Source organism: Delphinus delphis, chromosome 20, assembly GCF_949987515.2.
Source record: "Delphinus delphis chromosome 20, mDelDel1.2, whole genome shotgun sequence".
NCBI lineage: Eukaryota > Metazoa > Chordata > Mammalia > Artiodactyla > Delphinidae > Delphinus > Delphinus delphis.
In genome coordinates this window covers 42,625,989-42,640,696 of record NC_082702.1, presented here as the reverse complement: position 1 = coordinate 42,640,696, position 14,708 = coordinate 42,625,989, and the positions used below count along the sequence as shown (strand labels likewise).

Genomic DNA, 14,708 nt, shown 5'->3' with positions numbered 1-14,708 from the left:
TCCACTATTTCAACAACATCCATGCAAAACCTAAATTCACAGCCCATTATCACTTTCTTCTTCAATCTACTAGTATTTTCAGAATCTAAAACCTCTCATTGGAAAAGCTTAAAGGATGAGTCGCTGAAAACAAGGATGATTATCTGGACCATTTAGTTCTAAACTACTTTTAGATCATTTATAATTTTTTTAGGTCTGGGAAACCCGCAATAATTATCCCAACTCTACTTTCTCTTGCTAAGAGAAACTTGGTCAAATACTGCCTATTTTTCTTCTCCATAGAGAAGTATTAAGTCTGTGGGCCTCTGCTTTCCTTTGGGCATATTGAAGCTGTCGATAAAAACAGACAGATATATAGACATGATTATTCATTGGTGAGCTAATTTATTTTATCGACTCTTTGTTTTAGTTCCCTCTGTAACTGAGACAGGGAAGAGGAGACTGGAAAAACTAAAGCACTGAAGTTTAGACACCTTGAGCTGCGTGAACAGAGGTGCACCGAAAGCTTCATAAGGTATAATATCACAAGTCTAAGGTTTGGAAGGAACTTAAAGGTCTTCACCTTTAAACTGTGGGCACCATCAGAGTCAGGCTCAAGGTTGGCTTTGTTCACCACTGTGAGCCCAAAACATCAATACTTTGCCTAGCACACTGTAGACAGTAAAAAATATTTAGTTATTTCTCAGCAATAAAATAAATGATATATAAAACATGTGGACATACCTCAAAAAATGTTAAGTGAAAGAATCCTCACACAAAAGGCACATTCTGAATGATTCCATTTAAAAGAGGATCCAGAATAGGCAAAACTAATCTATAGTGGAAAATAATCACAATAGTGGTGCCCTGGTTGGGGTCAGGAGAAGAATGCAGATTGGAGATTGCCTGGGATGGGGTACCTTTAACAAGCCTCTCCCCCAGGTTTTCTGATGTGTGACCAGATTTGGGAATGACAGATCTGCTCCAATCATTAGAAAGTCTTCTTTGGGATTGGCTCATTTCATTTTTGGAAAGCTCTATTGAATTATTTTTTTCCTTCCATTGAACTAGAATCTACCTCACTGGGATCTACCACTCATCTTATTTTCGGAGCCATAAACTGAAACCCTCTCCATTATAATAATTATAGCTTTCATTATTAATGCTTATTACATTATGTTAGGTAGTATGTTCTGTGCTACACTCAATATGCATTATCTCGCGGCAGCCTTTTAAATTTCATCCCCACGCCCTCCCATCTTCCTTCCTTTCCTTATACCAAGCACTTAGAGGAGCTTCGACTTTCAGGAAATTATGACATGGCTTCTAGTCACCTCTCCATCTTTTTCAGCAAGTGGTCACAAAGTGAATCTCAGACATTCTACTCTGCTGTGAATGAGTTTCAGATCTTTTTCTGAAAGTAGGTATTGACAGAAGTGGACACTAAGCAACATAAAAAGGAGAGCCTAGAACCAAATAGAGAATATTTGGCTACTGTTCTACCTGACACCAGTCCTACTTAAAAGGAGATAGTGTGTTCCTCTATTCAGCCAAATAAAAGAGTTCAAGCGATCTGGAAACCACAGTTTCTACTGTTTACAATTTAGACATGTTTGACTGAAATTTAAAATGAATCCTTTCAGCTGCCATGTTCCATGACCTAAAAAACATTTGTATGATATCTCAGTGTAAAATAACTTTACCTCGAGGTCTTTAATTTTGCTTTTTTGAGTAATATGTTCAAACATTCCTGTAAATGGCAGAACTTTAAACAAGCTGGATTGAAAGATTTTTTTAATAAGATTTGGGGGATGAAATCACCCAGTTACCTGTTTTTTCTATAGTCTACTTAAGATTTCTCAATTTTATAATTTTTACATGAATTATCATTGTACTCTGTCATGAATCAGATGGACGGATTAACTTTTTGGTGCCGTCAATCTAACCTTCAAAGTGTTGGCATTCTTGGATGGGACACTTTTTTTTTTTATGAATTGACGTTCTTCATGTATTCATAATGTGTTTCGTTAACATATTCCTATGGTTCTTCAACTGCTGATTTCAACACTGGAACTCTCCATTTCCAGCATATTTAGCCACAGTTCCCAGCATATTTAGCCACTGTTAGGTTTAACTTTGAAACTGCCATTTTTGGTGGCCAAAATGGTTCAATCTTATACTAAATTTGGAATTAAGGTAAAAGGTAAAGCAGAAGTACTATCAATTAACAATTTTACTTCTGCCTCTCACTGGAATGATTCTCTTTCCTCTCTACTGTGAACTAAAGTATAATTTTTTATCATGGATATTTTTTATAATTTTGAAAACATATACCTGAATCTGCCTCTAAGACAATCTTTTCCCCATTTTGACTCAGCTGTTCTTGAATAGCCACCCATCCTAACTTTCAGGGAACCACAAGTTTAAATGCAATGTCAACGTAGACTTTCAAAGGTAGAATGGAAATAAAGATATTTTATGTTCTTCTAAATAGTCTTTAAATTCCACTTCAAGTGGCTTTAAGATTATACAGAAGGTGCTTATAATTCTCTTACTATGTGGCATTGTGCCCTAAAGAACCCAGAAATACTCAGAACCTGCAAAGATGAGGAATTGATAGTATAAAAAGAATTTTAAATAGCAAATAAATCTTTCATAGAGATATTTACATTTTGAACATCTGGATATCAAAAAGATTTTACAGCAATTATAGGAAAGAGTTTTCTTTTGACAATATAAAAATGATTATTATCTGTGATAACTTACTATGAAATATATTTTGTAACCAATGCTCTTAACTTATATTTTCCAACTTGGATTAAATATGTGTATTTTGCATCTGAGAAGGCTAATTCCTTCCCAGATCTCACCAATACAAAATACTTTGTCTTCTGTGTTCCCTGCTATTACCATCATCTGACCCTCATGCTATCTTGTTCTATTAGTTTTGATACATACGTACATACATCTCATCTACTATTTGAACACTCCTTGACGAGTGAGAATATGTCTTAAATATCTGTTTCTCTCTCAAAGTCTTGTATATTGGAAACATCCTTGCACACTAGAGCTCCTATCTCATTTAAATCAACTGTTTTTTCCCCTTAGACCAATTTAGTTACCCTTATTTGTATCCTTCCTATTCCATCTCTGCTCCTATTTCTAGGGAGGCAACAACTGAACAATATATAGTAGTCTAAGTACAAACACACCTAATTTTATTTAAAACCTACAGCTAAGGTGACAAAGACTCATGTGCTTAAAGCATCTGTGTTCTATGTAATCCCAGAATGTATATAGGTACTACGTGAAAAATTAAATCAGGTATTAGCTCAAAAGATCTAATGGCCATCTCAGATGTTTCAGGTCTCAAGTTTAACTATATTAAATATTTCTGTACTACTAATCTTTCAGAACTATGTTAATAAGATCCATGTGTGGATTGAGTCACTTCACTAGAGAACCCCACTGTCAGTAACCCCAGGAAATACAAAATTCTTTAATATAAGATCCCAAGGAATCTCCATGAGAGATACCTTTCAAAGGAGCACACGAATATCTTCTGCCTTAATTTCTGATTATTACTTTCAAGTAGAACATAGAGAGATTTCCAAGGCTAAAATCTAAGGCAAATGTCCAGATAATTAAAGTCAAAAATCACAATAATCATCTAAGTAATTGAAAAAAATTAGTTATTATTAACATGTGTAATCAAGGGCCTAGGGTTAAATTCCTGGTTCTGTCACTACCTTAAGCTGAGAGGACTTGGAACGGTCATTTAATCTCTCCAAGTGTGTCTTCTCATATCTTGAGTGAAGAAACTGTCCATCTACTTGAGAGAGATACTTTGAAAATTATGTTAGAGCAGGGTTTCTCAACCTTGGCACTACTGACATTTTGGGCCTTATGTTTCTTGTTGCAGTTCTGTGCACTGTAGGATGTTCAGCCACATGTCTGGTCTCTACCTACCAGATACCAGTAGTATACACACACACACTGGTAGGAACAACCAAAAGTGTCTCCAGTCATTGCCAAAAGTCCACTTTGGGGTGGGGGGGCAAAATCACCCCCCACCCCCAGCTAAGAATGACTGAAATAAATGATTTATATAAAAGCCTTCACTGACACATCAAATATTGATACATATAGATCACTTATTATGTGCCAGACACTGTGCCCAAGTCAAATAAGATGTGATTCATGCCCTCAAATAATTTACATTCTAGTACAAGAGACAGATAAACAAATCAACATTTGCAGTGATGGCAGTTTGGGAGCCTGTGGAGCGGGCAGGGAACAAAACATTTAGATGTTAAAGAGTAGAAGCCACAGGAATTCGTGGCTAAATGGATGTGGGGGATGAGTAAAGGGAAGAGAGAAAAACAACATGTTAAAAATGGCTAATTATTATTTAGTACATAAGTCAAAGAGTTCTTCCACAAAAACAGGAACATTTCCCGGAAGAAAAGTCACACCATGTAAATGGTTGCAAAATAAATATTGACTCCTCTGTGACTGCTTTAATTTTAACCAGTCGGGGAACTCACATAGACCAACTACTCCCTTTCTTCCGACCAATTTGCACTCGTATCACCAGAATTATCAAGACCAACAGGGGTTGTCTAATTCCCATACTGTAACTGGACTATCAAGTCCACAAAAATGGCAGTAACGCGATGAGGAACAACGTGCACAGTTTATGGTTTATTTCATTCACTGAAGAACACATCATTTTAACATTTCCTAAGAGTTTTATTCTATAATCAACTTTAAGCCCAAGTCAAATGCATCTGTACCAATGCCACCAGAAAATAAACCTAAATCAGAGTGAGAACCACCTTTCCCCCATGACAGTGGCGATGTGTATTTTTTCAGAATACTATCTGCATGTGAGGTCCACACAGAGGTGACTATTAGCTCCCCCTTGCTGTGGAACAGCAGCGCAAACAGCTATCCATTATCTCATGGCACTTTCTAGCTTGTGTGATACCAGCAAAATGTAGCTTCAAGACACACAACACAGTATTCATTAGAGGAAAGCTAGTTAGACGCTGCCAATGGGACCCTTTGGCTTCTGGTCCTGCCCAGGTATTTGGATGAGGTCCAAGTGCCTAACCACATCAATTTCAAATGAACTTCTCTTTGCAACTGCATGTTACCCAATACCCCAAAGTATATGAAAGCCTTCCTGATTTTTAGAGTTTATAAGCCCCCGACAATGGAATTCTGTGTGGAAATATCAAAATTCAAGTAACAAAGAATTTTTCAGAGGATCAAAAATAGAAACCATTATTGGAGTATAAAAACATTTTAGTTACCTAAGAATCCACATTTCTAAGAAAAGCAGCCTTATTAAACGATGTTTGCTCAATAGGCAATTTTCCTCCATTTAATTTTCATAAATAGATCCCTTTGAAATTTATTTTCCCTAACAAAGGCTGCACATTAACAACAAATGATACAACATCTTCAAATTTTAATTAATGTCAAGAGCTTTATTTTGCTTCCAAGCAACTTACAGAAACATGTTATTAATATAATTTAATTTAAGGGGGTAGGCATTTGTTTTCTATTTTTAAAGAGGTGGTTCTGAAATTCTGGCCCTGTCAACATCATTTAAACATTCCTGTTCCATGCCTCAATATAATAAATTAAATCAGCATTTTAATTGTGCCCATGCTTTGTGGTTCCTGGCAGCACAAAAAGATTCTCTGTGAGTGCACGACTTCGCCCAAAAAAACCCCACTGAGTGATTAATTACTAGTCTGGAAGATATAAATATGTCTCTCAATAAAGACAGTATGGACTGCTGGAAGCTCTGACCTTATACATCTCTGTAGGACGCCTTAACTTAGCAGACATCCTCCTAATTCAAACAAGACTCTGGCTCCAGCATTCACAGACAGCTCTACGGTGATACACTGTTTCTCTGTTGAACAGCATACTTTAATTAGCATCATTTGGTACATATACAAGAATCAGAGGGAAATCGGGTTTTTTATGTACAAATATGTAGAAATCTTAAGGTGTCTCTGCTCCTTACATAAGGAAGAACTGAGAACAAAAAATAACCTTGAGTTTTTATAAATCACCATCTTTACATATAGTATTTCACATTACACCCTGACATTACTCATGTTTCATTCTGAGTTAAAGGTTTGACCAAGAAACCATAACTTTATAAACAAAGACATGAACCAGTAGGTCTATCTGGCTACGTCTGAACCTCACATATACTCTCTGGACTGAGAAGCTATCATGATCACTTGAGGGGAGAGAAGCTTACAAAAAGGACTTATTGGCCAACTCCCCTTACCTCCAAATAGTAAAAACAAGAATTGACAGAATTTCTAGAACTGTTTCTACAAGACCAAAATAAGGTAAAAGGAACTATACCAATCACTGAAATCATAAATTGCAAACCAAAGTCAACTAAGTTGAAAATAAAGATGAAGAAATATGGGGCTTCCCTGGTTGCACAGCGGTTAAGAATCTGCCTGCCAATGCAGGAAACACAAGTTCGAGCCCTGGTCCGGGAAGACCCCACATGCCACGGAGCAAGTAAGCCCGTGCGCCACAACTACTGAGCTTGCACTCTAGAGCCCACGAGCCACAACTGCTGAGCCTGCGTGCTGCAACTACCGAAGCCTGCACACCTAGAGCCCATGCTCCGCAATAAGAAAAGCCACGGCAATAAGAAGCCTGCGCACCGCAGCCCCCGCACCACAGCCCCCGCTTGCCGCAACTAGAGAAAGCCCACACACAGCAACAAAGACCCAACATAGCCGAAAATTAATTAATTAATTATTTTTTTTTAATGAAGAAATCGAGACCTGAAGCTGGCTCCTTTAAGTTGGAGAACTGTCATGTGTAGCTTTTCTAATGCTTTGCATTCATGATCGTGGCATTTATTACCAGAACTAAACACCACATCTCCTTTACCCTTTCAGTTTTCTTGTTTGTTTGTTTTGTTTTGTTTTTTTCAAGGAGTGGGAAGTCAAGATTATCATACGTCATTCTGGCCAGTCTAGAAATCCAGACATCATGTTCCTAATTGTCCTGTTTAAAACAAGATGAAAGAAAGGTTCCCTAAAATGTCAATACACATTTGGCCAAGGAAAAAAAGTCATTTGTATTCAGACTTCCACTCTACTGCTATTTATATTTCTACTGGGCCTTGTCAAAGATAGTTTTTAAGCATGGTCATCACACTTAACTGTAAGGATTAAATCGCTCAGCCAACATGAGTCTGAATTGGAGCTCTGGAGTAGACCACAAAAACAGCCACACAATTTCAGCACCTCCCATCAAGAGGTAGAGAATATTTTCCCACCCCTTGAATCTTGGTTGGTCTTGTAGCTTTGACCAATAGAATACACAAAAATGGCACTACACCAATCCTGAGCCTACGACTCAAGAGACCTTGCAGCTTCCATCCTCAAACTCTTGGAACTCTGTGCCCACCATGGGAACAAATCCAGGCTAGCCTGTTAGAGGTTGGGAGCCAATGTGGGAAATAACCCCAGTCATCCCAGCTGTCCCAGATGTGATCATGTGGGTCATAAACCCATCTGCCCAGGCAATCTGCCAGCTGACTGCAGATGCATAAGCGAGCCCAGCCAAGATTAGCTAAGCTTAGCCCACATCAGAAGAACTGCCCAGCTGAGCCCAACAAACAATGTCAACCTGCAATATTATGAGCTAAATTAAATTGGTACTTTCACAGCCACTAAGATTTGGGGTGGTATGTTATGAAGAAACAGATAACAGATACAGGTCCTACAACCTCATAACTGTATCTTTTCTAGGCTTCCAGCCCCAATTCAAGTTTTCCACTATGCCCATAGCTTTTAACAGGTACTAGTATACATACTCTGTTGACCTAGTTCCTTTTGAATTCTGATACCACTTTTTTTCTGTAAAAAAATTTAGCACTTAGATAAATAATGCCCTATATAATTTCTCAAGGTATAGCTAAGTATTTATGATTCACATAGAAATGGTCTCTAAAGGTAGAGACCATGTTTTATATATTTTTATTATCTAACACACTAAACACAGAGGTGTTCAATAAATACTTGTTTTGAAAGTAGCTAGAGTTTACAAGATCTTTAAACTGTATCTGCTATGCTTTTCTAATTTATAACATGTAATTAATATTAGCCTGTTTCACCACAAAGGAGATTGATTTCATGCCTTCACAACCCTTTAACAAGTACGACATATGATAAATTTCATAAGAAAACCAGAACTAGATAAAATGTAAAATTTCTATATATAGCAAAAGATACAAAGAACACAATTTTAAAAAGGAAACTAGGAGAAAATAGTTATAGTATATTCAACAAAGACCTAAAAATCAATAGCATACAAAGAGCTCCTATGAAGCAATAAAAAAAGACAACCCAAAATAAAACTGAGAAAAATATTTAAATTGACAGTATTCATAAGTACAAATGAAAAAATGAAAACCACCTGTGCAAAGATGCTTAGCTTCACAGATAATCAGGAAAAAGTATGTTTAAATGAGAATTTTACCCAGATTATTAAAAATTTTAAAGATTAAATAAGATCCAGTATTGGTGACTGTGTATGGAAATGGGCCTTCTTTCACACTGTTCCTAGGAGTATAGAGTGGCATAGCTTTTAGGAGAACAATTGTGTAGTACAATTCCAGTTTACTAGTTTTTAATAGTAAACTGGAAAGGTAAATATTCATCAATACTCTCATGGTAAATACTGATTCACCTGTCTGTGGAAAACTATGCAAAATTTTAGAAGAATGTGATGGATTTGTATATGCTGACATGAAAAGATCAAGGAATGTTAAGTTAAAAAGGCAGGTCGCCAAACAATAGTATAATACCATTTTTTATTAAGTATATAATTGCATAGAAAAAAGGCTAGAATGATATACACTAAAATAATAGCCATGCTCAGTTAACAGGGGGAGTATAGTTGGGAGAGTGAAGGAAAACAGTAAGTTTTTACATATTTATGTATCATTTGAATGTCCCACAAGCATAGTTTTATGTGATATGCATATAATTTGTTTATATTACACATACCTGGTCAGCAGAAAGGGGCAGAGCATAAACGCATTCAACCAGGGAGCCAGAGAAAGAGCTGCACCTTCATGGAGGAAATCTCCACTTTTATCCTAGTTCAAAGCAGTGGAGTGGTCGGCATTGCACACAGAGAACAGGAACGAGCACTGGGTGCCCTTGTAGCATGATTTCCCCCATGGCAGAGAAGAGGAGATACTGAGCAGTTAAGTGTGCTGGTGATCCTGTGTTTGGCCTCTCAGGACTACAGTGGGGCATCCTCCTGGAATCTGGAATTAAGAAAAACAAGATGAGCCTCTGAACGTTAAACTTCAAAATCAGCACAGAAGGAATTAGAGGAGATGAGAGACCACCTAAAATAATAACAAAGCTAGCAGTTACCAATCTCCAAGCAATCTCCTGTGCCAAGCACCAGGGACTTTCACACATCCTATCTCAATTTCGACAAAAATCCTCAGTTGTTTTTATTTTATTGAAGGGAAAATGAGCTTAGAGAGGTTAAGGAAATCAGCAAGGATCACATAGCTTATACAAGGCACTGCCAGAGAATTGAACCCAGTCCTGTTTAATTCAACACCTAAGTTCTTAACTACCATGGATGGTGCTCTCTTCCATCACAGAAGCATAAAGTCTGAGTCGGCAATGCTGGACGATATCCTTGCTGTATGTGTTAATATAGCTAAGGATATAATGGGTCAAATAAAACAAGTATAGCTTAGCCATGGAAGCACAGAAAGGGTTTCAGACAAGCACATGGTAACAGTGCCTGTTCAAAGAGTCAACAAGGACCTCGGTCCAAGGACCCATTTGTTTCAAGGAACAGGCCAACAGGGCCACACAGTATATGGACAAAATGAAATTTCTCAACCTTCCAAGATAAAGGTCAGTGCCTGGACTGTGGATTCACCAAGGCAGTATCACTCCAGGATACCTCTTAAAAAATACATACCTCTGATACATCATATTAACAAATTGAAGGAGAAAAACCATATGATCATCTCAATAGATGCAGAGAAAGCTTTCGACAAAATTCAACACCCATTTATGATAAAAACCCTGCAGAAAGTAGGCATAGAGGGAACTTTCCTCAACATAATAAAGGCCATATATGACAAACCCACAGACAACATTGTCCTCAATGGTGAAAAACTGAAAGCATTTCCACTAAGATCAGGAACAAGACAAGGTTGCCCACTCTCACCACTATTATTCAACATAGTTTTGGAAGTTTTAGCCACAGTAATCAGAGAAGAAAAGGAAATAAAGGGAATCCAAATCGGAAAAGAAAAAGTAAAGCTGTCACTGTTTGCAGATGACATGATACTATACATAGAGAATCCTAAAGATGCTACCAGAAAACTACTAGAGCTAATCAATGAATTTGGTAAAGTTGCAGGATACAAAATTAATGCACAGAAATCTCTTGCACTCCTATACACTAATGATGAAAAATCTGAAAGTGAAATCAAGAAAACACTCCCATTTACCATTGCAACAAAAAGAATAAAATATCTAGGCATAAACCAACCTAAGGAGACAAAAGACCTGTACGCAGAAAATTATAAGACACTGATGAAAGAAATTAAAGATGATACAAATAGATGGAGAGATATACCATGTTCTTGGATTGGAAGAATCAACATTGTGAAAATGACTCTACTACCCAAAGCAATCTACAGATTCAATGCAATCCCTATCAAACTACCACTGGCATTTTTCACAGAACTAGAACAAAAAATTTCACAATTTGTATGGAAACACAAAAGACCCCGAATAGCCAAAGCAATCTTGAGAACGAAAAACGGAGCTGGAGGAATCAGGCTACCTGACTTCAGACTATACTACAAAGCTACAGTAATCAAGACAGTATGGTACTGGCACAAAAACAGAAAGATAGATCAATGGAACAGGATAGAAAACCCAGAGATAAACCCACGCACATATGGTCACCTTATCTTTGATAAAGGAGGCAGGAATGTACAGTGGAGAAAGGACAGCCTCTTCAATAAGTGGTGCTGGGAAAACTGGACAGGTACATGTAAAAGTATGAGATAAGATCACTCCCTAACACCATACACAAAAATAAGCTCAAAATGGATTAAAGACCTAAATGTAAGGCCAGAAACTATCAAACTCTTAGAGGAAAACATAGGCAGAACACTCTATGACATAAATCACAGCAAGATCCTTTTTGACTCTCCTCCTAGAGAAATGGAAATAAAAATAAACAAATGGGACCTAATGAAACTTCAAAGCTTTTGCACAGCAAAGGAAACCATAAACAAAACCAAAAGACAACCCTCAGAATGCGAGAAAATATTTGCAAATGAAGCAACTGACAAAGGATTAATCTCCAAAATTTATAAGCAGCTCATGCAGCTCAATAACAAAAAAACAACCCAATCCAAAGATGGGCAGAAGACCTAAATACACATTTCTCCAAAGAAGATATACAGACTGCCAACAAACACATGAAAGAATGCTCAACATCATTAATCATTAGAGAAATGCAAATCAAAACTACAATGAGATATCATCTCACACCAGTCAGAATGGCCATCATCAAAAAATCAAGAAACAATATAGGCTGGAGAGGGTGTGGAGAAAAGGGAACACTCTTGCACTGCTGGTGGGAATGTGAATTGGTACAGCCACTATGGAGAACAGTATGGAGTCCTTAAAAAACTACAAATAGAACTACCATATGACCCAGCAATCCCACTACTGGGCATATACCCTGAGAAAACCAAAATGTTCATTGCAGCTCTATTTACAATAGCCTGGGGATGGAAACAACCTAAGTGTCCATCATCGGATGAATGGATAAAGAAGATGTGGCACATATATACAATGGAATATTACTCAGCCATAAAAAGAAACGAAATTGAGCTATTTGTAATGAGGTGGATGGACCTAGAGTCTGTCATAGGGTGAAGTCAGAAAGAGAAAGACAAATACCATATGCTAACACATATATATGGAATTTAAGGGAAAAAATGACATGAAGAACCTAGGGGTAAGACAGGAATAAAGACACAGACCTACTAGAGAATGAACTTGATATGGGGAGGGGGAAGGGTAAACTGTGACAAAGTGAGAGAGTGGCATGGACATATATACACTACCAAACGTAAAATAGATAGCTAGTGGGAAGCAGCCGCATAGCACAGGGAGATCAGATCAGCTCGATGCTTTGCGACCACCTAGAGGGGTGGGATAGGGAAGGTGGGAGGGAGGGAAACGCAAGAGGGAAGAGATATGGGAACATATGTATATGTATAACTGATTCACTTTGTTATAAAGCAGAAACGAACAAACCATTGTAAAGCAATTATACTCCAATAAAGATGTAAAAATAAAATAAAATAAAAAATACATAGCTCCTCCATGGGCCCTAAGTGAGCTTTTTTCCTATTTGGAACTCTATGGTCCTTTAGGTATATTTCCACTATTTTTGGCTATTTTAAGCCTGTTTTAAATTCAAACAATCTAATTGATTGACACAGTGCATGGCTAAAGAATATATGTATCACAAATCCGTCATAAACCTAGGCCAACTGGCTTCTCCCCACAGACCCAGAGTTAACACATATAGAATTGGGGCAAGTGGGGTGCAAGAGAAGAGTTTCAGGGAAGGGTGCAGTGTCCTTAAGCTTAAGAAAGGGATTTATGTAAAAAAATCTGGAAGGACACGCTGATAGAAAATTCATGTCCACTTTTATCTGTTTTATATACTGGAGGTCTACATGAGATTTTTTCAAGAATGGGTTCCACTGCTTTAAACAAAAAAAGCTTGGACACCAATGAGGTAGAAGGAAGGGATGGCTGATGCTCAGTTCAGTCATGACTACTGTTTCTTTGGATATTAATTGGCAGGCATTCATGGCTATGGCTGACTGAGACGTGGTTGGGAATGAATTCCAAGGCATTCTCCAGAATGGCTCTACCCAGTACTCTCTTAAAAATCTGATTTACAGCCATAAAAGAGCCCTCATAATTAAAACCTTCACCCCAAACTTCAATCCTAAATAGATGTAGGTTTTTCAAGCACTATGGTGGGCATAAAGGGAATGCACAGTTTTCTGGAAAATGCTAAGCAATCCCTTCAGGATGGAAGCCCATATCAGGAGGTAGCTGCAGTGATCAATATAAGATGTTGATCTTATGATCAACATCTAGACCTAACATGTTGAGTTTAAACCCCAGAGCTACTCCTTACTAGCTATGTGGTCTAGGGGAGGTTCTGTAACCTCTACAAGCCTCAGGATTTTTACATGTAAAATGTAAACTACATAGGAATACTCTAAAGATTAATTACCTGTAAAGTGGTTTGTACTGAGACTCGCACAGATCAAACCTCCTCAAATGTTAGTTTACGTATCATCACATTGGGAACAAAGATTTGAAGATAAAATGTAAAGTGGTTTGGAGAATAGAAAGCAGTACAACACAGAGAGGGCATGAAATCAATAGAGAATAGGGAACATGAAGAGGGGAGATGTGAAACTAGAGATTTCATGATCTGCTAAGGTTTGGGCTTCACTCTATAGGGTATGGGGATCCACTGAAAGTTGTTTAGTAATTCACTTGTTCAGAAAAATACATTCTAAATGCTTACTCTGTGCCAAGCACCATTTTAGTGGAGGAAACAAGAAGGTAAATAAGGCAAGTCCATTATTTAGGAGACACAGACTTATTAATCCTGAGATGGGAGTTACAATAAAAGTATACACCAAGTGCTATGTGAACAGAGAGGGTGAAGTTTAGATGAATAAGACTGGCAGAGAAGGGAGAGATCTTCCTAAAAGTATAAGCAGCAGGTCAGAATGGGGTTTGACCGAAAAATGAAGAGAGGTTTATAATATGAGAGGAAGAACAGAAGTATAGCCTCCCACTGAGGAAGCTTAGAATAGTTGGGATTCCAACATTTGTACCTCCAGGCATCATGCTAAACCTAAAGCAGTGGACCCTAAAAATCAGCTTCCTCAGGTTCCACAAGCCTCTTGTTCTTTTGTTTTTTTAACTTTTCATTTTATGTTGGAGTATAGCCAATTAAGTATGTTGTGATAGTTTCAGGTGCACAGCAAAGGGCAGAGTCCACAAGCCTCTTGAAGATACAGATAAAACAGCTTCCAATACTTAGGGAGTCATCCCAGAAAGAAGTTTACTCCTCTGAAGCTTATCACTGCTTGACTCTTAGGAGCTACTTTGGAGAGGACATCAACAAAACTTCTCTCTTGTCCATTTAAGAAGTTCACAATCATCGCCAGTTGAAAATGGGATAAAGTGTGCACCCACGAATTGAAAGAAACAGGATAAGGATTACAAAAATTTTAAGTAGTTCAACGAAGGGGTGGTAGGCTGGATAACACCTCCCCAACAAAGATGTCCATGCCTTAATTCCTAAAACCTGTGAATATGTCTGTCACCTTACGTGCTAATGGGAACTTTGCATATGTGATTAAGTTAAGGGTCTAGAGAAGGAAATAGGATGATAGAAGCTGAGGTTGGAGTGATGCACTTTGAGGATGGAAGAAGGGGCCATGAGCCAAAGAATGTAGTCTTTTTCCATAAGCTGGAAAAGACAAGGAAACAAATTCTCCCCCTTGAGCCTCCAGAGGGAACACAGCTCCATGAACACCTTTAGCTCCATGAGACTCATTT

General features: G+C 37.8%; 1 protein-coding gene across 9 annotated transcripts in view; it reads right to left on the bottom strand.

Moving 5' to 3' along the window:
* The window catches only part of ZFHX3 (zinc finger homeobox 3), a 1,367,978-nt gene that overhangs the window by 1,274,796 nt on the left and 78,474 nt on the right, over nt 1-14,708 (bottom strand). For all 9 annotated transcript variants that reach the window (XM_059999586.1, XM_059999596.1, XM_059999587.1 and 6 more), the window contains one exon: nt 9,048-9,313. The gene's annotated coding sequence lies outside the window, so the exon portion shown is untranslated. The remainder of the gene's footprint in view (nt 1-9,047; nt 9,314-14,708) is intronic.